General features: G+C 37.5%; 1 pseudogene; it reads left to right on the top strand.

Moving 5' to 3' along the window:
• On the top strand, nucleotides 1-7,117 carry LOC132164683 (pheophorbide a oxygenase, chloroplastic-like; annotated as a pseudogene).
• The last annotated feature ends 10,562 nt before the right edge of the window (nucleotides 7,118-17,679 follow it).

Genomic DNA, 17,679 nt, shown 5'->3' on the forward strand with positions numbered 1-17,679 from the left:
ATTTTAAAAGAATCCAATGGTAATGGCAGCGCTACCCTTGGCCTCTGCTTCTGCTTCAATTGTTACATTGTCATCACCGAGCAATAAAGCTCTCAAGACCACTACCACCCTTCCCTTCATCTCCGCCAATACCCCAACCCTCTTTTCAAGAAAATCACCATGTAGAAATCTTTCTCTTCCAAGTGTAGCTGCTCCTTCAGCCACACCAACATCTTACGAGAATCAAAAAGAAGAAGAAGAAGAAGATGTGGATGAGCACGGTGAGGAAAGTTCGTCAAGTTCCAAGTTCTCTCGGAGGGATCACTGGTACCCAGTTTCGTTTATTGAAGATTTGGACCCTAGCCTCCCAACCCCATTTCAGCTTCTGGGTCGAGATCTCGTGCTCTGGTTCGACAGGTCTGCCAGTGAATGGGTTGCTTTCGACGACAAATGCCCCCACCGCCTCGCCCCCTTATCTGTAACTTTTTTTTTTTTCTTCCTTAATTTTTACGCTCCAATTGAAGTCGGTATCTCTTTGTTTGCTAAGAAAAGTGAGGAAAAGAAAATAGTTGAACAAGAAAAATGATGTTTTGAAGCTCACCCTTTATTCGGTTGTTGACAAAGGAATGAATAAAATAAATAAATAAATAAATAAATAAATAATTAGTTAGCTAAACAGGCGCCTAAGATATATTTATATTTTCAGTTGTTTTGGTTTCTAGAGGAAATCGTGCTTGATTGGGTCCCGAAGTAATATAATAAAGTTCACTGCAACGATTTCATGAATTCTTGTAAAATTTCCATAACTGAGTGAGGAATGGGGTTCTTGGAGGGTTTTATGATCCTAATGAGTTCATATGGTTCACAGGATGGGCGGATTGATGAAGGCGGCAACTTGCAGTGTTCAAACCATGGCTGGTCCTTTGATGGGCGCGGATCTTGTGTTAGGATCCCTCAGGCTTCACCTGAAGGTCCTGAAGCTTGTGATCTTCAGTCTCCGAGAGCGTGCGCTACAAGGCTTCCTACGATGCAGTCTCAAGGCCTGCTCTTCGTTTGGCCTAATGAGAATGGCCTGATGAGAATGACTTGGAAAGAGCTCGTGCTACCAAGCCTCCCAGGTCATTGATTCACTTTATGGCTACAATTTCTTTATAATATTTTATGTTCATCTAATAATTGACGTTGATGATAGGGGTTCATAATGATATCTTAGAAGTTATTGGATATAATTCCTTGCAATGAATATTTTGATAAACTTATGATGTTAATGTAGGCTGCCTGATGAATTTGATAAACCTGAGTTTTCATCGGTGACGATTCAGCGGGATATGTTCTATGGCTATGATACCCTCATGGAGAATGTCTCTGATCCTTCCCACATTGATTTTGCTCATCACAAGGTATATACTTGAACAATTTTAACAATCAATTTTTATTTGAATAAAATATATATTTTTTAATGAAGGGGAACCTCGGCAAGGCAGAGCCCTTCGGACCCACCCCTGCAGAGTAAACCTCGGACCTATGCACTGCACCCTCGGATATTTCCCTATACGAATCAGGGTAAATCATTGGCTTTTACACTAGGGGGTGTGGCCTTAGGGAGAGTTTGCACCTAGCAAGTCTTGAACTTGGGATCTATGGGGTGATACTCCTTAAGACCACAAGCCTCATCCACTAGGCCAACCCCTTGGGTTTTGAATAAAATATTGGTAGTTTGTTCAAGATATTAGTGGAAGACTTTATGTAGCTTGGGAAATGTTAAATTGAAATGCTGCACTTTGTAAGTGTTGTGTCCATTCCAATGCTTTGCCACTTTAAAAATTAAATGTCAATGAAAAAAAGTATGATCAAATCTAATTCTCATCCTAGATATGTGCATTTAATGAACTGACAAGTTTCTTGTTCATGAAATAGTGTTGGGAGATAAAGTGGTTATGGAGTTTTTACCAAGAGTATATTAACATACATAGTTGAACACCACTCTAGCCTAAAAGCCTAACCTAATGGGTTAAGGTCCACTTAAGTTTATTAACTACTATTTTCTTTTATATTTTCTCAATGTGGGACACAACACTCACAAGTACAGTCACAACAATCTCCCCCTCACTTGTGAGTCTCTTCACATTGATCCAACTCTCCCTCGCTTGTGAGTCTTTTAACATTTCCAAGAGTGTCTTACGTCAGGAGTTGCGAAAGTCGGACACAACTCTAAACCCGACGCATCCAAACACCTGTCCCAGGAAGGTAACCATGGCTCTGATACCATTTGTTAGGAGATAAAGCGGTTACGGAGTTTTGGCCAAGAGTACATTAGCATAAATAGTTGAACACAACTCTAGCCCAAAAGCCTAAGCTAATGGGTTAAGGTCTACTTAAGTATATTAACTGCTCTTTTCTTTTATATTTTTTTAGTGTAGGATACAACACTCACAACAAATAGCAACAATGAAACAAATGTAATAGCTTGGCTGTATTTGGATGAGTGGTCATGGTTACGTTTCTATTTCTCCTAATATTACTGCAGACAACAATGGCTATCCAGATAGAACCTTTTTTGCTTCTAATTCTTTTTAAAGCTTGAACAGTAAGTCAATGCTGGTTTTGTAAAGGCAGATTTTTTATTTTATTTATTTATTAATTTTTATTATTTATTATTTTTATTTTTATGAAAACCGGGATATCCAAGGCTTCGCCCTAACTAGATCTCTAGAACACCGTGCAAAGCGCCCTTCCACATGGGTCGGGTAAAGTTTAGGCTTTCGCTTGTGGGTGTGGCCCTTAGAAATTGTTTGCACTTAAGGAAGGTTGAATCTTAGATATGATGCTTCACAAGACACCAAGGCCAACTGACTTACCACTTGAGCTAACCACATAAATCAATTGGTATATTGTTGTAAGTTGTATGTGCCTGTGGTAAATACTTCTTATGCTCGTTAGTCTGAGTTAAAGTTGACTTTGTATATATATGTTGGATTGTTGCTTTTCTTACTTCGTCACTTTGTGCTTTTCTTCTTGGTCATTGGTTCATGAGTTTTTAAAAATACAAGCACTTCTATGGTTGGCCATCTTCTTCGACAGGAATATTGTAGGGGAACTTGTTAGATAAGGAATGGTGGTAATGTTTGCTCTTGTTATGTTGGATAACTTCTTTTTTATTTTATTGGTAGATTTACTCATACACCCAAGGGAACTTGGACCCTAGACATCATCCACCACTCCATTCTTATGGCAGGTGGAGGTGCCATTTGGTCTAAAAGCCATTGGCTATAATGAAGGACTTTCCATGTTGCTTAAAGGATAAGTTGCTCTACAGGTTACAGGAAGGGGAGATAAAGCCAAGCCTTTGGCTTTTAAGTTAGAGTCTAGTGGTCATTGGGGCTTTGCTGGAGCGAATGATGGGAACCCACGGATCACTGCTGAGTTTGTTGCACCTTGTTATCTTATCAATAAGTAAGTTCATCAGTATCACTTAAGCAGTCAAAGCTGCGTAGATCAATCTTGGATGTGACTACATACTTCTCGCACTAGATTGTGTTTGTTTGTGTGATACTAACAAAATCTCATGCGCATCAATCTTGCATGTCGTCGCTTTGGAATCTTGAGCAGCTTCTTAGTTTCATTATACAAGTTTTAAGCAGCACTAACATGCATTTGGGAAAAGAAATATGTGAGCTGATCTAGTAAGCTTGGAGTTTCTGTTTTTCTCATAAGTCCTTCAAAGTCCTATTAATTCTAAATTATTCTCCTATAAATTATAATTATACTATAGGATTTATGTAATTGCAAAAGAGCACATTATTCTACCAGAAGCCTCTAACTAGACTCTTTTGTGAGTATATCCATACATGGGATAAGGTAATTTAATTTACTGTCAACTTTATCCAATTATATCTCAATCCTTTAGTCTCAATTTAATAACATAATCATCATGAAAACTCCCATAAAAAAAATGAATCTTTAAGAGTATTTACTTTTGTAAAAATTTGCTAAAATTAACAAGTTTGGACTTAAATGATCAATTCCATTAAATCACCTTAAGGAGATATCTACGTCACTTATCGAAACAAGTATTCCAACAATCCTCAATGTTAGTTATTCAATATACCGAGATATTGACTATGCAAGATTTCAATAGCCGGTAATTCGAAGCAATTGGAACTTAGTATTTGAGCTCATTATTTTCTTAAAATTGAGAGCCCTTGCGTGAAAAGTGTATTCAAGTGACAATAATTTACAGAATACATTCTGATTGTGGTTCAGTTCAATGCTTTCTAAATGCACTAACATACTACTAGAAGTCTCCACATCAATGACCAAAATAAGTCATTCTATCACATAATAGTTAATATATTATACCTTATCAGATAAAATGTCTAAATCTATCAAACTATTGGCTCAATTTTGAAAGTTATAAAGAATTTGTAATCTAGATCTTTGTATGCATGAGTTACACTCAATACACCTAAACTACATACAATATAATTTGGGGACTTCAATTTATCTTACAAATTATAACTGTTCAACTAAAATATTATGACTCTCTAAATAAAACTGTTTTTCTAAATAACATCAAGTTCGAGATTGGCTTGGGGCACTGGTTGTAACACCTATAGGCTACAAAACAAGAGATAGCCTGGGAGTCGATCCCAGGTCCTGGCGTCAAGGGCATAGAAGCTAAGCCAAGTGGAACCTTCTGTTTGAGATCAATATGAGCTGCACTTGAGGAATTTTTATACTCTGTCGTGTATCCCTCATTCGTTACCTCATGAAAAGTCTATCTAGAGGACTAAGTTGCTCTGACACCTAGTCAAGTTATAATATAGTTTCTTGTCCTACTACATATCAAAAAAATAGTTTCTTGTCCTATTGAAATCAGTATCCCGGGATGTCATTTTCCCGTCCTAGATTCTAGAGAATTGTTATTTTTATTTTACACATATCTGAATCCTAACCATCTTTGCATTGATTTTTTACAGAATAGAAATAGACACAAAGCTTCCTATAGTTGGTGATAAAAAATGGATAATATGGATTTGTAACTTCGCTGTGCCAATGGCACCTGGGAAGACCCGATCTATTCTTTGTAGTGCTAGAAACTTCTTCCAGTTCACAATGCCAGGGCCTGCCTGGTGGCAGGTAAGAACTCTTTGAGCAGTCTTCTTATGTAACTTATAATTTGAAAGCAGTAAGATGTGTTTTTCTGATGATTTCACTCTTTTAGTTATGATCTAACTATAGCTATTTTCTCATGTAAATTATGATAATTGCTTTTTATACGTTTTGGCAAACTTGGTATGTTTGTTTCATCATGTCTTCTTCTGAAAAAAATTAAATCTCGCAGGTTCTTGTATTATAGTTGCTTGTTGTGGTATAGACACCGCCTTTCAATCAGGTCAATTTTGAATGATAAGATATGGCTAACATTATCCGGGAAGTGACTCTAGAGCTCTGCTTCCATATTATGAGGTTTAAATTGATAAATTTGTCCTTTACTCCATCTAAAATGCTGACCAAGAATAATTTTCTTTATAAGATGAAGGGGTTGCTGATAGAATTTCCTTACTCTTGACAGATGAATTTCCTTACTTCTTTAGCTCTAGCTTTTATAAGGATGTGCAAGCTTAGTTAAAAAAAAATTAAATTAAAATTAAAGGATGTGTAGGTGAAGTATGGTATGGTTTGCTTGATACATAGCTTCGTGATTGCCTCCCAATATTTGAGATTAAAAGGTTGCAGTTGTTTGTTTGTTGCATGAAATCATTACTTAGTCAGGATCTTTTGGTGCTAACCATACGAGGTTTAGATCCACCATTATATTTCTAGAAGCCAAATATTCATGCACCCACATACACCCACACCCACCCACACCCACCCACACACGCACATGCCATTGTGTACATAGAAGCGAATTTGTGTTGGGATGTGTAGTTCTTGAGATTTAGTAAGTTGTATACATCTGCATTAAAATTAAAAGCAGCTCATTTTACTTTTCTTTCATTCCCCATTTTTTGCTTATTTTTCAAGTTCAAGTTTTCCATGTACGTTATTAACGAAAATCTCCATTTGTTTAATGACTGAATAATGCTAAATCTTGCACTCAAAAGGGAGTTTGAAATCAATATCTGATTTTTCTGTTTTTCTTTAGGAATGATTTTATCCTTATATCTTGAGTTCCTCTCATGTATGTGGTGGTGTTAGGTGGTTCCTAGATGGTATGAACATTGGACTACAAATAAGGTGTATGATGGCGACACGATTGTCCTTCAGGGTCAAGAGAAGGTCTTTCTTTCAAAGACAATGGAGGGTTTTTCTGATGTTAATAAGCAGTATACAAACATCACATTTACACCTACCCAAGCAGATCGCCTTGTCTTGGCATTTCGAAATTGGCTGAGGCGACACGGCAACAGCCAACCTGAGTGGTTTGGCATGAACAACCAACAACCTGTGCCATCAACGGTTCTATCAAAACGTCAGGTGTGAAAAGCTTATTGTCACTGACCCTCTTGCATTTCCCCCTTTGTTTTTTTGAGATCCTAGGAACAGTAAAATAGACATGTTTCTGAACGTACATGAAATAGTTTCAAAACATACGCACACAAATACATATATGCATTTGTATGTATTATATGTTGTATAATGTCCCCTTAATCTCACCAATAAAAAGAATATCGTAACATATGTCAGCACACATCCTACATGATACATTGATGTTATTACTGATTTGTTAGTTTCTGTTTTCATCTTGTTGCGTAGATGTTGGATAGATTAGAGCAGCACACTCTCAAGTGTTCGTCGTGTAGAAGAGCTTATACATCATTCCAGGCATCGCAAAAGTTTCTAATTGCTGCAACAGTACTTTTCTGTGCGTCGGCCGAGATTCCCTCCGATATGCAATTACGGATTTTCTTGGCTGGGCTTGCACTTCTTAGTGCTGGCTTGGCTTTTGCTTCGCACGAGCTACAAAAGAACTTTGTGTTCGTTGATTATGTGCATGCTGAAATTGATTAGAAAGAAAGAGACATGATGTTTGGGCAATGGCTGAAACTATAGGCATTAGAAACTACTTTTGAATCAATCTTTGTCCAAAAGTTGAGAATTTAAACAGAATATATGCGTATAGAGATCGAACTTATATTAATTGGTAATGATATATATTATTGCACGTGCAAAAGCTGTTTATTGATATGTTTGAAGCATTAATAATGGTGTTACAACTTACAGAGTACTAGTTACACTACAAAAAAACAAAATTTTTTTGACTGGAGATTTCTGACGTTTTATGTTGTCCGACGTGTCAGAAAATTTTTCTAACGTATCGTTTCTGACGCGTGTAGATTGTCAGAAACATAGGTGACAGGAAAAAAATTTTCTTGACGCATCAATGGGTGGAACGTTAGAAAATTTTGACGTTTTATTGTTCGCCACGTCAGAATAATTTTCTGACGTGGTATAGTGTCCAATGTCAAAAAATTCTGACGTTGGAGTTCCGCCATGTCAGAATATTTTCTAACGTGGCAGTATTGCAACGTCAGAATATTTTCTGACGTGGCAGTTCTGCCACGTCAGAAAATAAGGTTTTTTTTTTTTTTTTTCTCCCCCAATTTGCTTCCTGGGTTTTTTTTTTCCCCTGATTCAACAACCTTCTTGATTCGAAATTGCCAATTCAAAATTGCCAATTTTTGTTTCCTGGGTTTTTTGCTTCCTCAAAAACAACAAAAATGCAACTGATTAGTCACAATTTTTTTCTTTCCTGATTTGTTTACAATTGGCAATTTCATAGGATGGAACTAGGACAAAAACAACAAAAATGCAACTGATTAGCCTACAATTTTTTTTCTTTCCTGATTTGCATACAATTGGCAATTTCATAGGATGGAACTAGGACAAAAACAACAAAAATGAGTATAGAAATTCAGTCATGTTGGCAATTCGAAAATGAGTACAGCCATGTTGCGTTTGGTATGTACAGAAATTCAGTTACATATAATTCGACATTCAGATCTATCAACATAAGAAATAAATAGAGAGTCATGAAATAACTAGTGGGTCATTCAGTTAGTTCCACAATTATATTAGGATATATGTCAAACAAAAATGGAAAACAAAATCCAACCAAACTAATACATCCTATATGACTAGGTTATACTTGGCAATATGCAAATGCCATAATATATTGGCAACATCCATGAGCTTCTCATACCGCTATTTCCAAAGGCTTCCCAGATAGCTTGATGTATACTAGCAACAACATTCACGAGCTTCTTCACAATCTGCAGTAAGAAATAAATTCGAAAAAATGTTACTCTACAAGGAGAAACAAATACGTACTCTACTCTATCCTGTGGAAGACAAGACTGAATAAATACTCTACTTTAAAGTAGAAACTTTCCTCCATGACCTACCACAGAATCTTATGTTATAAATAGGTATTTATTGTCAAACACATCTATTTCACAAACAACAAAAAAACCTAACCAAAGTAGCAGTTTAATTTATAAATTGAAGCATAAATTACCTTCAAGAACATAGAAGTAAATTGATAATTGATATTTTCTATCGGTACCCAAATATCATAATTTGTCATCTTCATAAAGAATAACAAGTGCTCATAGTTACAAGAGGCCCAACCTATTAAACACCAAACGATATTCTAATTAAACATCCATCAAATGCAGCTTACTATTTATCATATAGACATAATTATATGTATCACAAACATGCAGTCAATACGTCAATCATATACAACCAAACTATATATATATATATATATATATATATATATATATATATATATTACGACGACTATAAACAATGACAAAATATATAATATGTTTACCAACTAAGAACTCACAGACAATGTTCAATCTAGGTCGATAGCTTCCTCATTCGACAACTTTTCCGTGGCACCTGGAGATGATAAAACAATCAACCAAGAAGCAATAAATACCTTTCTTATCAGGATCCTAGGCAAAACACAAAAAATGGCACCATAACAACTTTAACATATATGCTAACCAAAATGACATTATTATAATATAACAAAAAATGCACTACCTACAATTATAAATCATGATCAATGTTGCCTCTCTATATATATATATTCCGACTGAAAAATAATATCCTTATAAAATTAGATGCAAACACAATGCTAACGTTTAGTAGTAGAAATAATAACAAATATTACTGAGGTCACTATCAACAATAACAACATAAAAAACAATACTAATTCCAATCAAATGTATCATCAAACCAATGAAGAACAAAACATTTTGCAACAAGAGTATCCATATATATATATATTCAAGAAAACCCAAAGCCAAAAAAAACAAATTGCATTACTTGGTGCATTCCCCACCGACGATTTCACCACCAAACGGGCTGGAGATTCTTTGTCTGGCACATCTTTAACTCGAGTCATATCGGATGAGGACCTCGACTTCAACATGACCTCAAGTTGACGAAAACGTGCCTCATAAAAGTGTTCATAGTAGCCTCATTCTCAGCTAGCCGCACAGCAACCTGCTGATCAACCTGCACTCGCTGTGCATCTAACAGCGCAGCTATCTCCGCCCTGTGCCTCTCCCGTTCAGCTTGCTGCACCGCTGCCTGCTTAGCTAGCTGCGCCGCTGCCTGCTCTCGCTGTGTCTGCAGCTGCGCCGCTGCTTGCTCTCGCTATGTCTCTAGCAGCACATCCATCTCCTGCTTGTGCTTCTCCCGCTCAGCTTGTAGTGCAGCTTCTATCATTTCTGGGACACCAGAGCTCCCAGGAGGTTGCGAGCGTGGCGCGACTGGTCTATAGTACGAGTGTATGCTGCCGCGCATAGGAAGTATACCTGCTCCAACCTGGCGAACCCGACCAGCATACTCTGGCTTATTGCCCATCCCCTGTGCGTACGCATTGTCGGGCGCCCACCATACGGTGCCCTCGGTTACAGATTTTGCAGCAGCAAGGTCAGTGGAAAGCAACTCCTTCATCCTCTCCTATACGGTACACATTAAAAGAAGCAATCAGAAATATTACATTAAATTACAAAGAAATATACATTAACCAAAACATATCGGTTATTAGTAGCATACACATCTTTCCCTGACCAAGTCATTTGGATACAAGCCATCCTTCTTCACGTGTGTGTTGATGTAAGACTGCGCTCGTGTTGGCGGAATCCCGGTATTTATGAACTGCATAAACAAATAAAACTTAAACAAATAAAATATAAACATAATCAAAATAAATTATATATATATATAACTGCTCAAAAAACATACTTTTTCATGTGTCACTCTGGCATAGCTCTTTGACCCAGTGCAGTGAGGCTCCTTGTTCTTCGACCGGATTCCCTTCATATATGCAGCATAGTCCTAGACAATTAACATTGTTAATATTTTAGTCTAACACATTCATTTTAATAAAACTAAACAAAACTCACTAAAATATGTAACTTACTTGATTCTCTTTACTACACCATTTCTCCAATAATATATTCACGTCCTCTATGTTGTATGTGGATAATTTTCCTCCTTCCCTAGCCTTCACTGTCGTTGGAGTGTCGTCAGACGTAATGTAAAGACTCTGCTTCAAATCATACCTCCAAGTCTAATGCTTGTTTCGCATATCAAGGAAAGCGTCCCGTTTTATGGCCGCGATATCGGACTCAGGCAGGATATAGAAGTGCTTCTGCATATATTCACACGTATATATGCATTAATAATACAACATCTATTTGAGAAAAATATATGAATATATAAATCATTATCATAAATACAATAATATTTAATTATAACATACCATCAATACATCCCAGATATCCTCATTCCTACGTTCCGGTACATTCTTCTACTCGTCGCTGATCCTTACATAAGTACTGCCCTTAACGAACACTCCGGTCATTCGTCTAAATTTGGAAGCGCTTTGTCCCACAGGCTGTCACGCAGGGTTATACTCGCACACGATTCTCTGGCCATCGGGGATCTCCCACAGCTTGTGGCATGACTTGACACTCAAGATATGATAGTGGGTGATGTCATTTTGATCTACACCTAATACATTAAGAATTTGAACAAGTTAGTTACTTATTTAAACTAACTACATATTAAAATAGGAAAAAATATTACGATTTTTTAGCACATATACTTACTTATCGTTCAAACCTCGTCCATAGCCAACGGGAGTGTAGCGGCATCATCGGAATGCGTGTCCTGCACGACACCATCCTCATCGCCCACACTGCTTTCCGGGGGCTATGTCTCATCACTATCATCTACCTGTGATCCGGGGGGTTACAGGTGCCGCTCGAAATGGCCATGTGAAACGATCCCCAGCTCGCTCAACGTCGTGAAGTCAAGCGTGAAAGGTGTGGATGTGCCCGGCTCTGCCACGTCAGCATGCTGAGAATCTACATGAATGTCACCACCAACGCCCACGTCCTACCCCGCATGGGTCTGCCCTTCCACATGATGTGGAAGTACCGGTCTATACTCTTCTGGCTCCATATTAGCCGGGGGAGATGAATGTAACTTGTGGGCGGCGGATGTCAACCGCACAGTCGGTTGCCTCTATGCTTTTCTCTTTCCCCTATAACTCATATCTCCCTGCAAAATACGTTGCGAACCGAATTAGTATTTAAAATAAGTAAATAGGTACAAGTATATGTAAAGTAATCACACATTTAAAATTTTAAACATATATTAGTTACTCAATTAATTATATATCGTTTCCACAAACTACATATAAATTTTATGGTTAACCTAAAAAGCAATTAAAAATGTCGGTAAATATTTCTTTTAAAAGAAATAAAAAATAAAAAAATTTCAAAGATAAGGGTGTACTCCAATTTCATTAAATGACATACGCTTCGATTAGTTCTAAATCGGGTCGGACGTAATCGACATCATCAGGTGCGTTAACATGATCATGATTGGAACTCAATAGAAGGGGCTCAATCTCGTGGTAGCTGCCACTAGAATCGTCAGACCCTGACCAACATCATACACGTTTCTAGGTTTAGTCCTTACAGCGCAAGCCCAATCTGGGTTCCTTTCATCTTCGACGTAAAATACCTGGTCAACTTGTGAAGTTAGCACAAACGGCTCATTCGTAATACTCTCTCCAGCGTGGATAAGATTTTTGAAATTGACAAACGTTATGCCATACTCATCAACCTTGTACCCGCTATCCCTCGTGTTGTCCGCCCAATTACACTTGAACATAACATACTTTGTCCTATAATAGTACTCAATCTTAATTATTTGGGTTAACTTTCTGTAATATGTTTCGCCATCAGTACTCGGCACACACACGCCGCTATTTTGAGTTTTTTTTTTTCCGATATCAACTGACAGAGTGCGGAACAACTTCCCGTTAACCACATATCTGTTATACTTGAATGCCGTTTCCTTTGGCCCTCTACAGTGCATTACCAGTTTCTCACCTAGCTCCTGTCTACGTAGGTCGTCCAATCCATTGACCTGTGTACAATGGAGGGCGATATATGAATTGAAATTAGTGTATATAGGATTTGTAAGCGAAATAGGTATACAAATCATTTAACTAGTAACAAGACAATATTCTTACATAGTCACGATACCAATCGACAAATTGTTCAAAATGTTGGCTTTCCAACTGATTGTCCGCTGTTCGCCCTTTAAGCGTTTCCATGTACATCCTACAATTTGAAATTAAATTCATTATAGTGCATTCGAAATTAAGGTTGTATAAGAAATGGTAGGGCATGTACTAGTGAGATGACTCACGTTCGTAGTGGTAGAAACTCATCTGAGTTAAACAATATATATCGATGAATCTGTGCCAGTGTGATACGGTTGAGGATCGCTCGTGTTTTCGCCCCCTTACAACCATCAGGATTTCTTTGGGCCTTATTATGAAACGTCGGTGCGTCATCCAAATACATCGAGCAAAATGTCACCAAGCAAAATGTCACCAACTCAGTTGCTATATAGCCCTCCGCAATACATCCCTCGGAAGCCGCTTTATTGCGCACATTAGATTTGAACCACCCTAGTCTCCTGTATATGAAAATCAATCAATCAATTGCAGTGGTTCAATGTCTTTTATTGGTGGGGAAAAAAATAATAATAATAACTTAACGATCAAAATTTACCTCTCAGCTGGATACATCCACCTATACAGAATTGGTCCACCCAGTTGGCATTCACGGACAAGATGCACGACAACATGAACCATGCTAGTGAAAAAACTGAGGGGAAATGCTTATTCCATCTTGCACAAAGTCACGCAGACTTCACTCTGGAGTCGGTACAAATCATCTAGTGTCAGCGTAGTTGAACATATGCCCTGGAAGAATGTTCCCATCTCAACCAAAGGTCTGACCACGTTACATGGTAGTGACCCACGTAAAGCAATAGGTAGAAGTTGTTGCATTATTATGTGATTGTCATGACTCTTCAAACCCGTCATCGTACGGTCTTTCAGTCGTACGCATCTGGAAATATTCGAGGCATAACCATCGGGCACCCTCACATCCCGAAGCACTTTCAAGAAACTGGTTTTATCTTCATTGGACATCGTGTGGCAAGCTGGGGGTATATAGTTTTTTCCATTCCTCGTAAATTGATGAAGTAAACGTCTCAATCCCATTTCTTGTAAGTCTTTGCGAGCATCGTAGTTGTCCTTTATTTTCCCTTTTATGTTGAGTATTGTACCAAGAATATTGTCCACCACATTCTTCTCTATGTGCATCACATCAAGGTTGTGCCGCAGTAAATTATCCTTCCAATACGGTAACCTAAAGAATATACTCTTCTTCTTCCATAATACAGGATTGCTCGCTGCTGGTCTGGTGTTAGGAGTACTCTTCTTCCGCTTCTCTCCCTGCTTCTTACTACTGTCTGGCTTTGACTTGCCGGCATCCTCATCCCCAAATGGCATCCCTTCTAATTGTCTTAGTATTTCATCTCCACTAAGCACATCGGGTGGACATTGTAGTTCCTGGTTACCGTCAAAATTAATTTTGTTCTTCCTCCACGGATGATTCAAGGGCAAGTATTGCCTATGACCCATAAAACACTATTTGTGGCCGTGTTTTAACTATCGAGACCTGGTTGACTACATAAAACAAGGACATGCCTTTACTCCCCTTGTAGGCCATCCTGACAGATCTGCGTATGCCGGGAAATCATTAATTGTCCACATCAATTGTGCTCGCAACATAAAGTACTTGTTAGTGGAAACATCAAATGTACGTACCCCTACATTCCATAATTCCTTCAATTCCTCAATTAAGGCATGTAGGTAAATGTCTATATCCATTCCAGGTGAGCTTGGGCTTGGGATAATCAAGGATAATATAAAAGATGTTTGTTTCATGCACATCCAAGGAGGTAAGTTGTATGGCACAAGTATTACGGGCCAAGTGCTGTGTGATGTACTAAGGTTCCCAAAAGGATTAAATCCATCTGAGGTTAGTCCAAGCCTTACATTCCTGCTGTCCGCAGCAAATTCCGGATATAACTGATCAAATGACTTCCATGCTTCACCGTCGGCCAGATGCCTCAATTTGCCATCATTTGTGCGGTTGTCTGCATGCCACTTCATATGGGGCGATGTATACTGCGACATAAACAACCTCTGTAGTCTTGATATGAGTGGAAACCACCGCAAGATTTTTACCTGGCGTTTCTTACTTGACGATATGGGTTGATTGTCCTCGTCCAAATGAATCTCATCTTTCTACTTAGATTTGCCACAAACTGTACATGAATCTAACTCTTTGTTGCCTTTCCAAAATAGCATGCAATCATTACGACAAGCCGGAATCTTCTCATACCCGAGTCCCATGTCCCTTAGATATTTTTTTGCCTCATAGGTATTAACCGGCAAACCTTCACTATCCGTAGGCAACAATTGATTGATGAACTCAAGGAGATATGAGAATATCTTGTTACTAATTCCACCAACATACTTCAAGTTGTACAGATGAATAGTTGCGCTCAGCTTGCTATGTTTGGTACTATCATGTAACGGTGTTTTTGCCTCTTTAAGTAGCTCGTGATACTTTTGGGCATCAACTTTATCCACTTCTTCGAATACGATTTCTTCATCACCCTGCACAACGACCTGAGGTTCACAGTTGCCTTCCCTAACATCGTGCATACTGAACACATCACGCAACATAGCGTGCATATTTCCACCCTGATCACTCCTTCCACCTACTTTAGCTGTGGCTGGACGATTCAAAAGGAGACGGTTTAACATGGTCCCGAACAGGCTTCTCACCATGAAACATCCAATCCTTATATGTAGGAAGTATGCCTTTTCCCCCTGTCAAGTGGGCGAGAACAACGCCTGGGGGATAGCGTCGGTTAAGGCAACACACCTTACACGGGCAGTAAATCTTACCATCAGGTGTTGTGCAGTTCCCAACTGCAAAGTCAACGAACAATCTACAACCGTCTCTGTATTCCTTCGTACCCCTAGGCTTTGTCATCCAACTCTTGTCCATTGTTTTCTACGGACATTAGAGAGAAATATACGCGACTTAAAAGTATTCAAGAAACCCATACATATTAAATGGAATTTACATGCAAACTTAATTTGATGCTAAGGTTGTTGGTAATTTTTGTTAGTCATGAAATTTCTTAAACTTAAACGAATTAGCAACTATTCCAAATGGGGACCATCAATAATATCATCTATGTAGGCTAGGTTCTATTATTTTTTCCCAAAAGTTCATATATATGCATTTGTTAGATGTTGGGGACCCTAGTGAAATAAAATAAATCTAGCTAGGTTACGAAGTCAAATTATATATATGTATATAAATTGACTATATATTTTCATATTGTCAAAGCAGTACGTATTTGGTCGTATAGCATTTATAAGTATTAATAGGGCAAAACCTAAACAATATACAAGTCTAAATTTAAATGCATTTATTATTATATATGACTAAACAAATTAAATAAATAAATCTAAGTTAATTACTAGTTTCTTGATATAACCGATCAAAACCACATGGTTGTTCATATATACCTCGTGCATACCAAATAACAATCATAACACATAGCACGAATGACTTAATTAATTAACAATAAAGAATTATCTCAAACAAAGCAAACATTTAAATAAGTTATCAATAAATGTGAAATTGTTATATATAGTATATATCACCAGCCGGCCATATATATACTATATATACTAGTATAGTACTATATAGTATATAGTATATACTATATACTATATAGTATATATGAAGAACAAATGTTGTTAGGTCTTCTTTCAGAATGACATCTCATTGGAAATGTCGGTATCCAGTTGAAGTTCTTGAACCATAGCTCTTGCCGGATTCATATGTTGGGGTAAAATGAGATATTGTTTTGTTAATATGCAACTATCTTAAATATTTCAACCATTTTCTCTATATGTTGTTGCCTAGAAGGGGCAAGAGAAATATCTTGTTCTTTCTTCAATAATTTCTGATATCTAGTGGACAGACTCATTGTAGGCATTTGGTTTTGAGGACTAGAATGCATTCTGCCATATATATATATTATATGCACCGGCCATATATATATATTGGCAGTATATATGGCCACTATATATACTGGCCATATATATATATATATATATATATATATAGCTGGGAGTAATGACAGATAGAGTAATTAATTCGTTGATACGTGTACATTTGATTTATCATTATTTACCTTATTTTAATGTGACTTAGGTGTAAAGAACTTTCCTTGTATAGTGTATCTTTTCCAATTTTGTTGTTCACATGTAAACTAATATAAATAGAATTGGTTTTGGTCTTAAGTTGACCAAAACCAATTCTCCACTACTTTCTTCAGTAGGCACATTGGAGCTTAACCACTTAACTTTCTGAATTTTTTGTGGTTGTGATTTCTGTGTATTTGTTGTTTCAAACCGAAGCTTAACAAGCAAAAACCCAACCCAAAAAAGCGTGCAGTTCATCATGTTTCGGAGACTGTCTTAGGGCAGTTTTTCTTTTTCATATTATTTGGGTTTGAAGTTACAATGTTGCATCTTATAAATTTGATAAAGCTAAAAAAACACCCAAATAATTAGCTAGCTAGCTAGAAAGCAAACAGCAACAACGTAAGCTAAACCAATGTACAAACAACATCACAAATAACACAAGTACAAACAAGCTAAGCTTGATATTCAAAACCAAATTCATATATATAGCTAGCAGTGAAGCTTTATATTCCTCATGTAAATATATATATCAATCATCTTGCACAAAATCAAATTCAAAATAATTTTCTTTTCAAACATACGTATTAGACGAAATTAGCACAAACATCACCCAATTTTTAACTCGCATACAAACACCAAATCCAAACCAAACAAATAAATAAATACAAGGATATATGCATGTACATATATATATATACCTATGACAAGCTCTTGTAGGAGCTAGAAACAGAGGCAGAGAGGACGACGTGCGGAGAGATGGCCGGCGGGTTTAGAGAGTGAAACTGATCCCTTGAGAGAGAGTATATATACGGTGGCCGGAGAAGAGGAAAACAAAAAAAGCTCAGCTTAATATGCCTCGCTCGAGCTTCAGCAATGGCGCGCGTGCGGAAGAAGGAAAGGAAAACAGAGAGAAGAAGAAAACAGAGAGAAACACAGAGAGAAAAAGAAAACAGAGCGAGGTACAGTAGTACTCATGGTGCGCTGCAGTGGCATAGGGG

This window comes from Corylus avellana, chromosome ca10, assembly GCF_901000735.1.
Source record: "Corylus avellana chromosome ca10, CavTom2PMs-1.0".
NCBI classification, from domain to species: domain Eukaryota; kingdom Viridiplantae; phylum Streptophyta; class Magnoliopsida; order Fagales; family Betulaceae; genus Corylus; species Corylus avellana.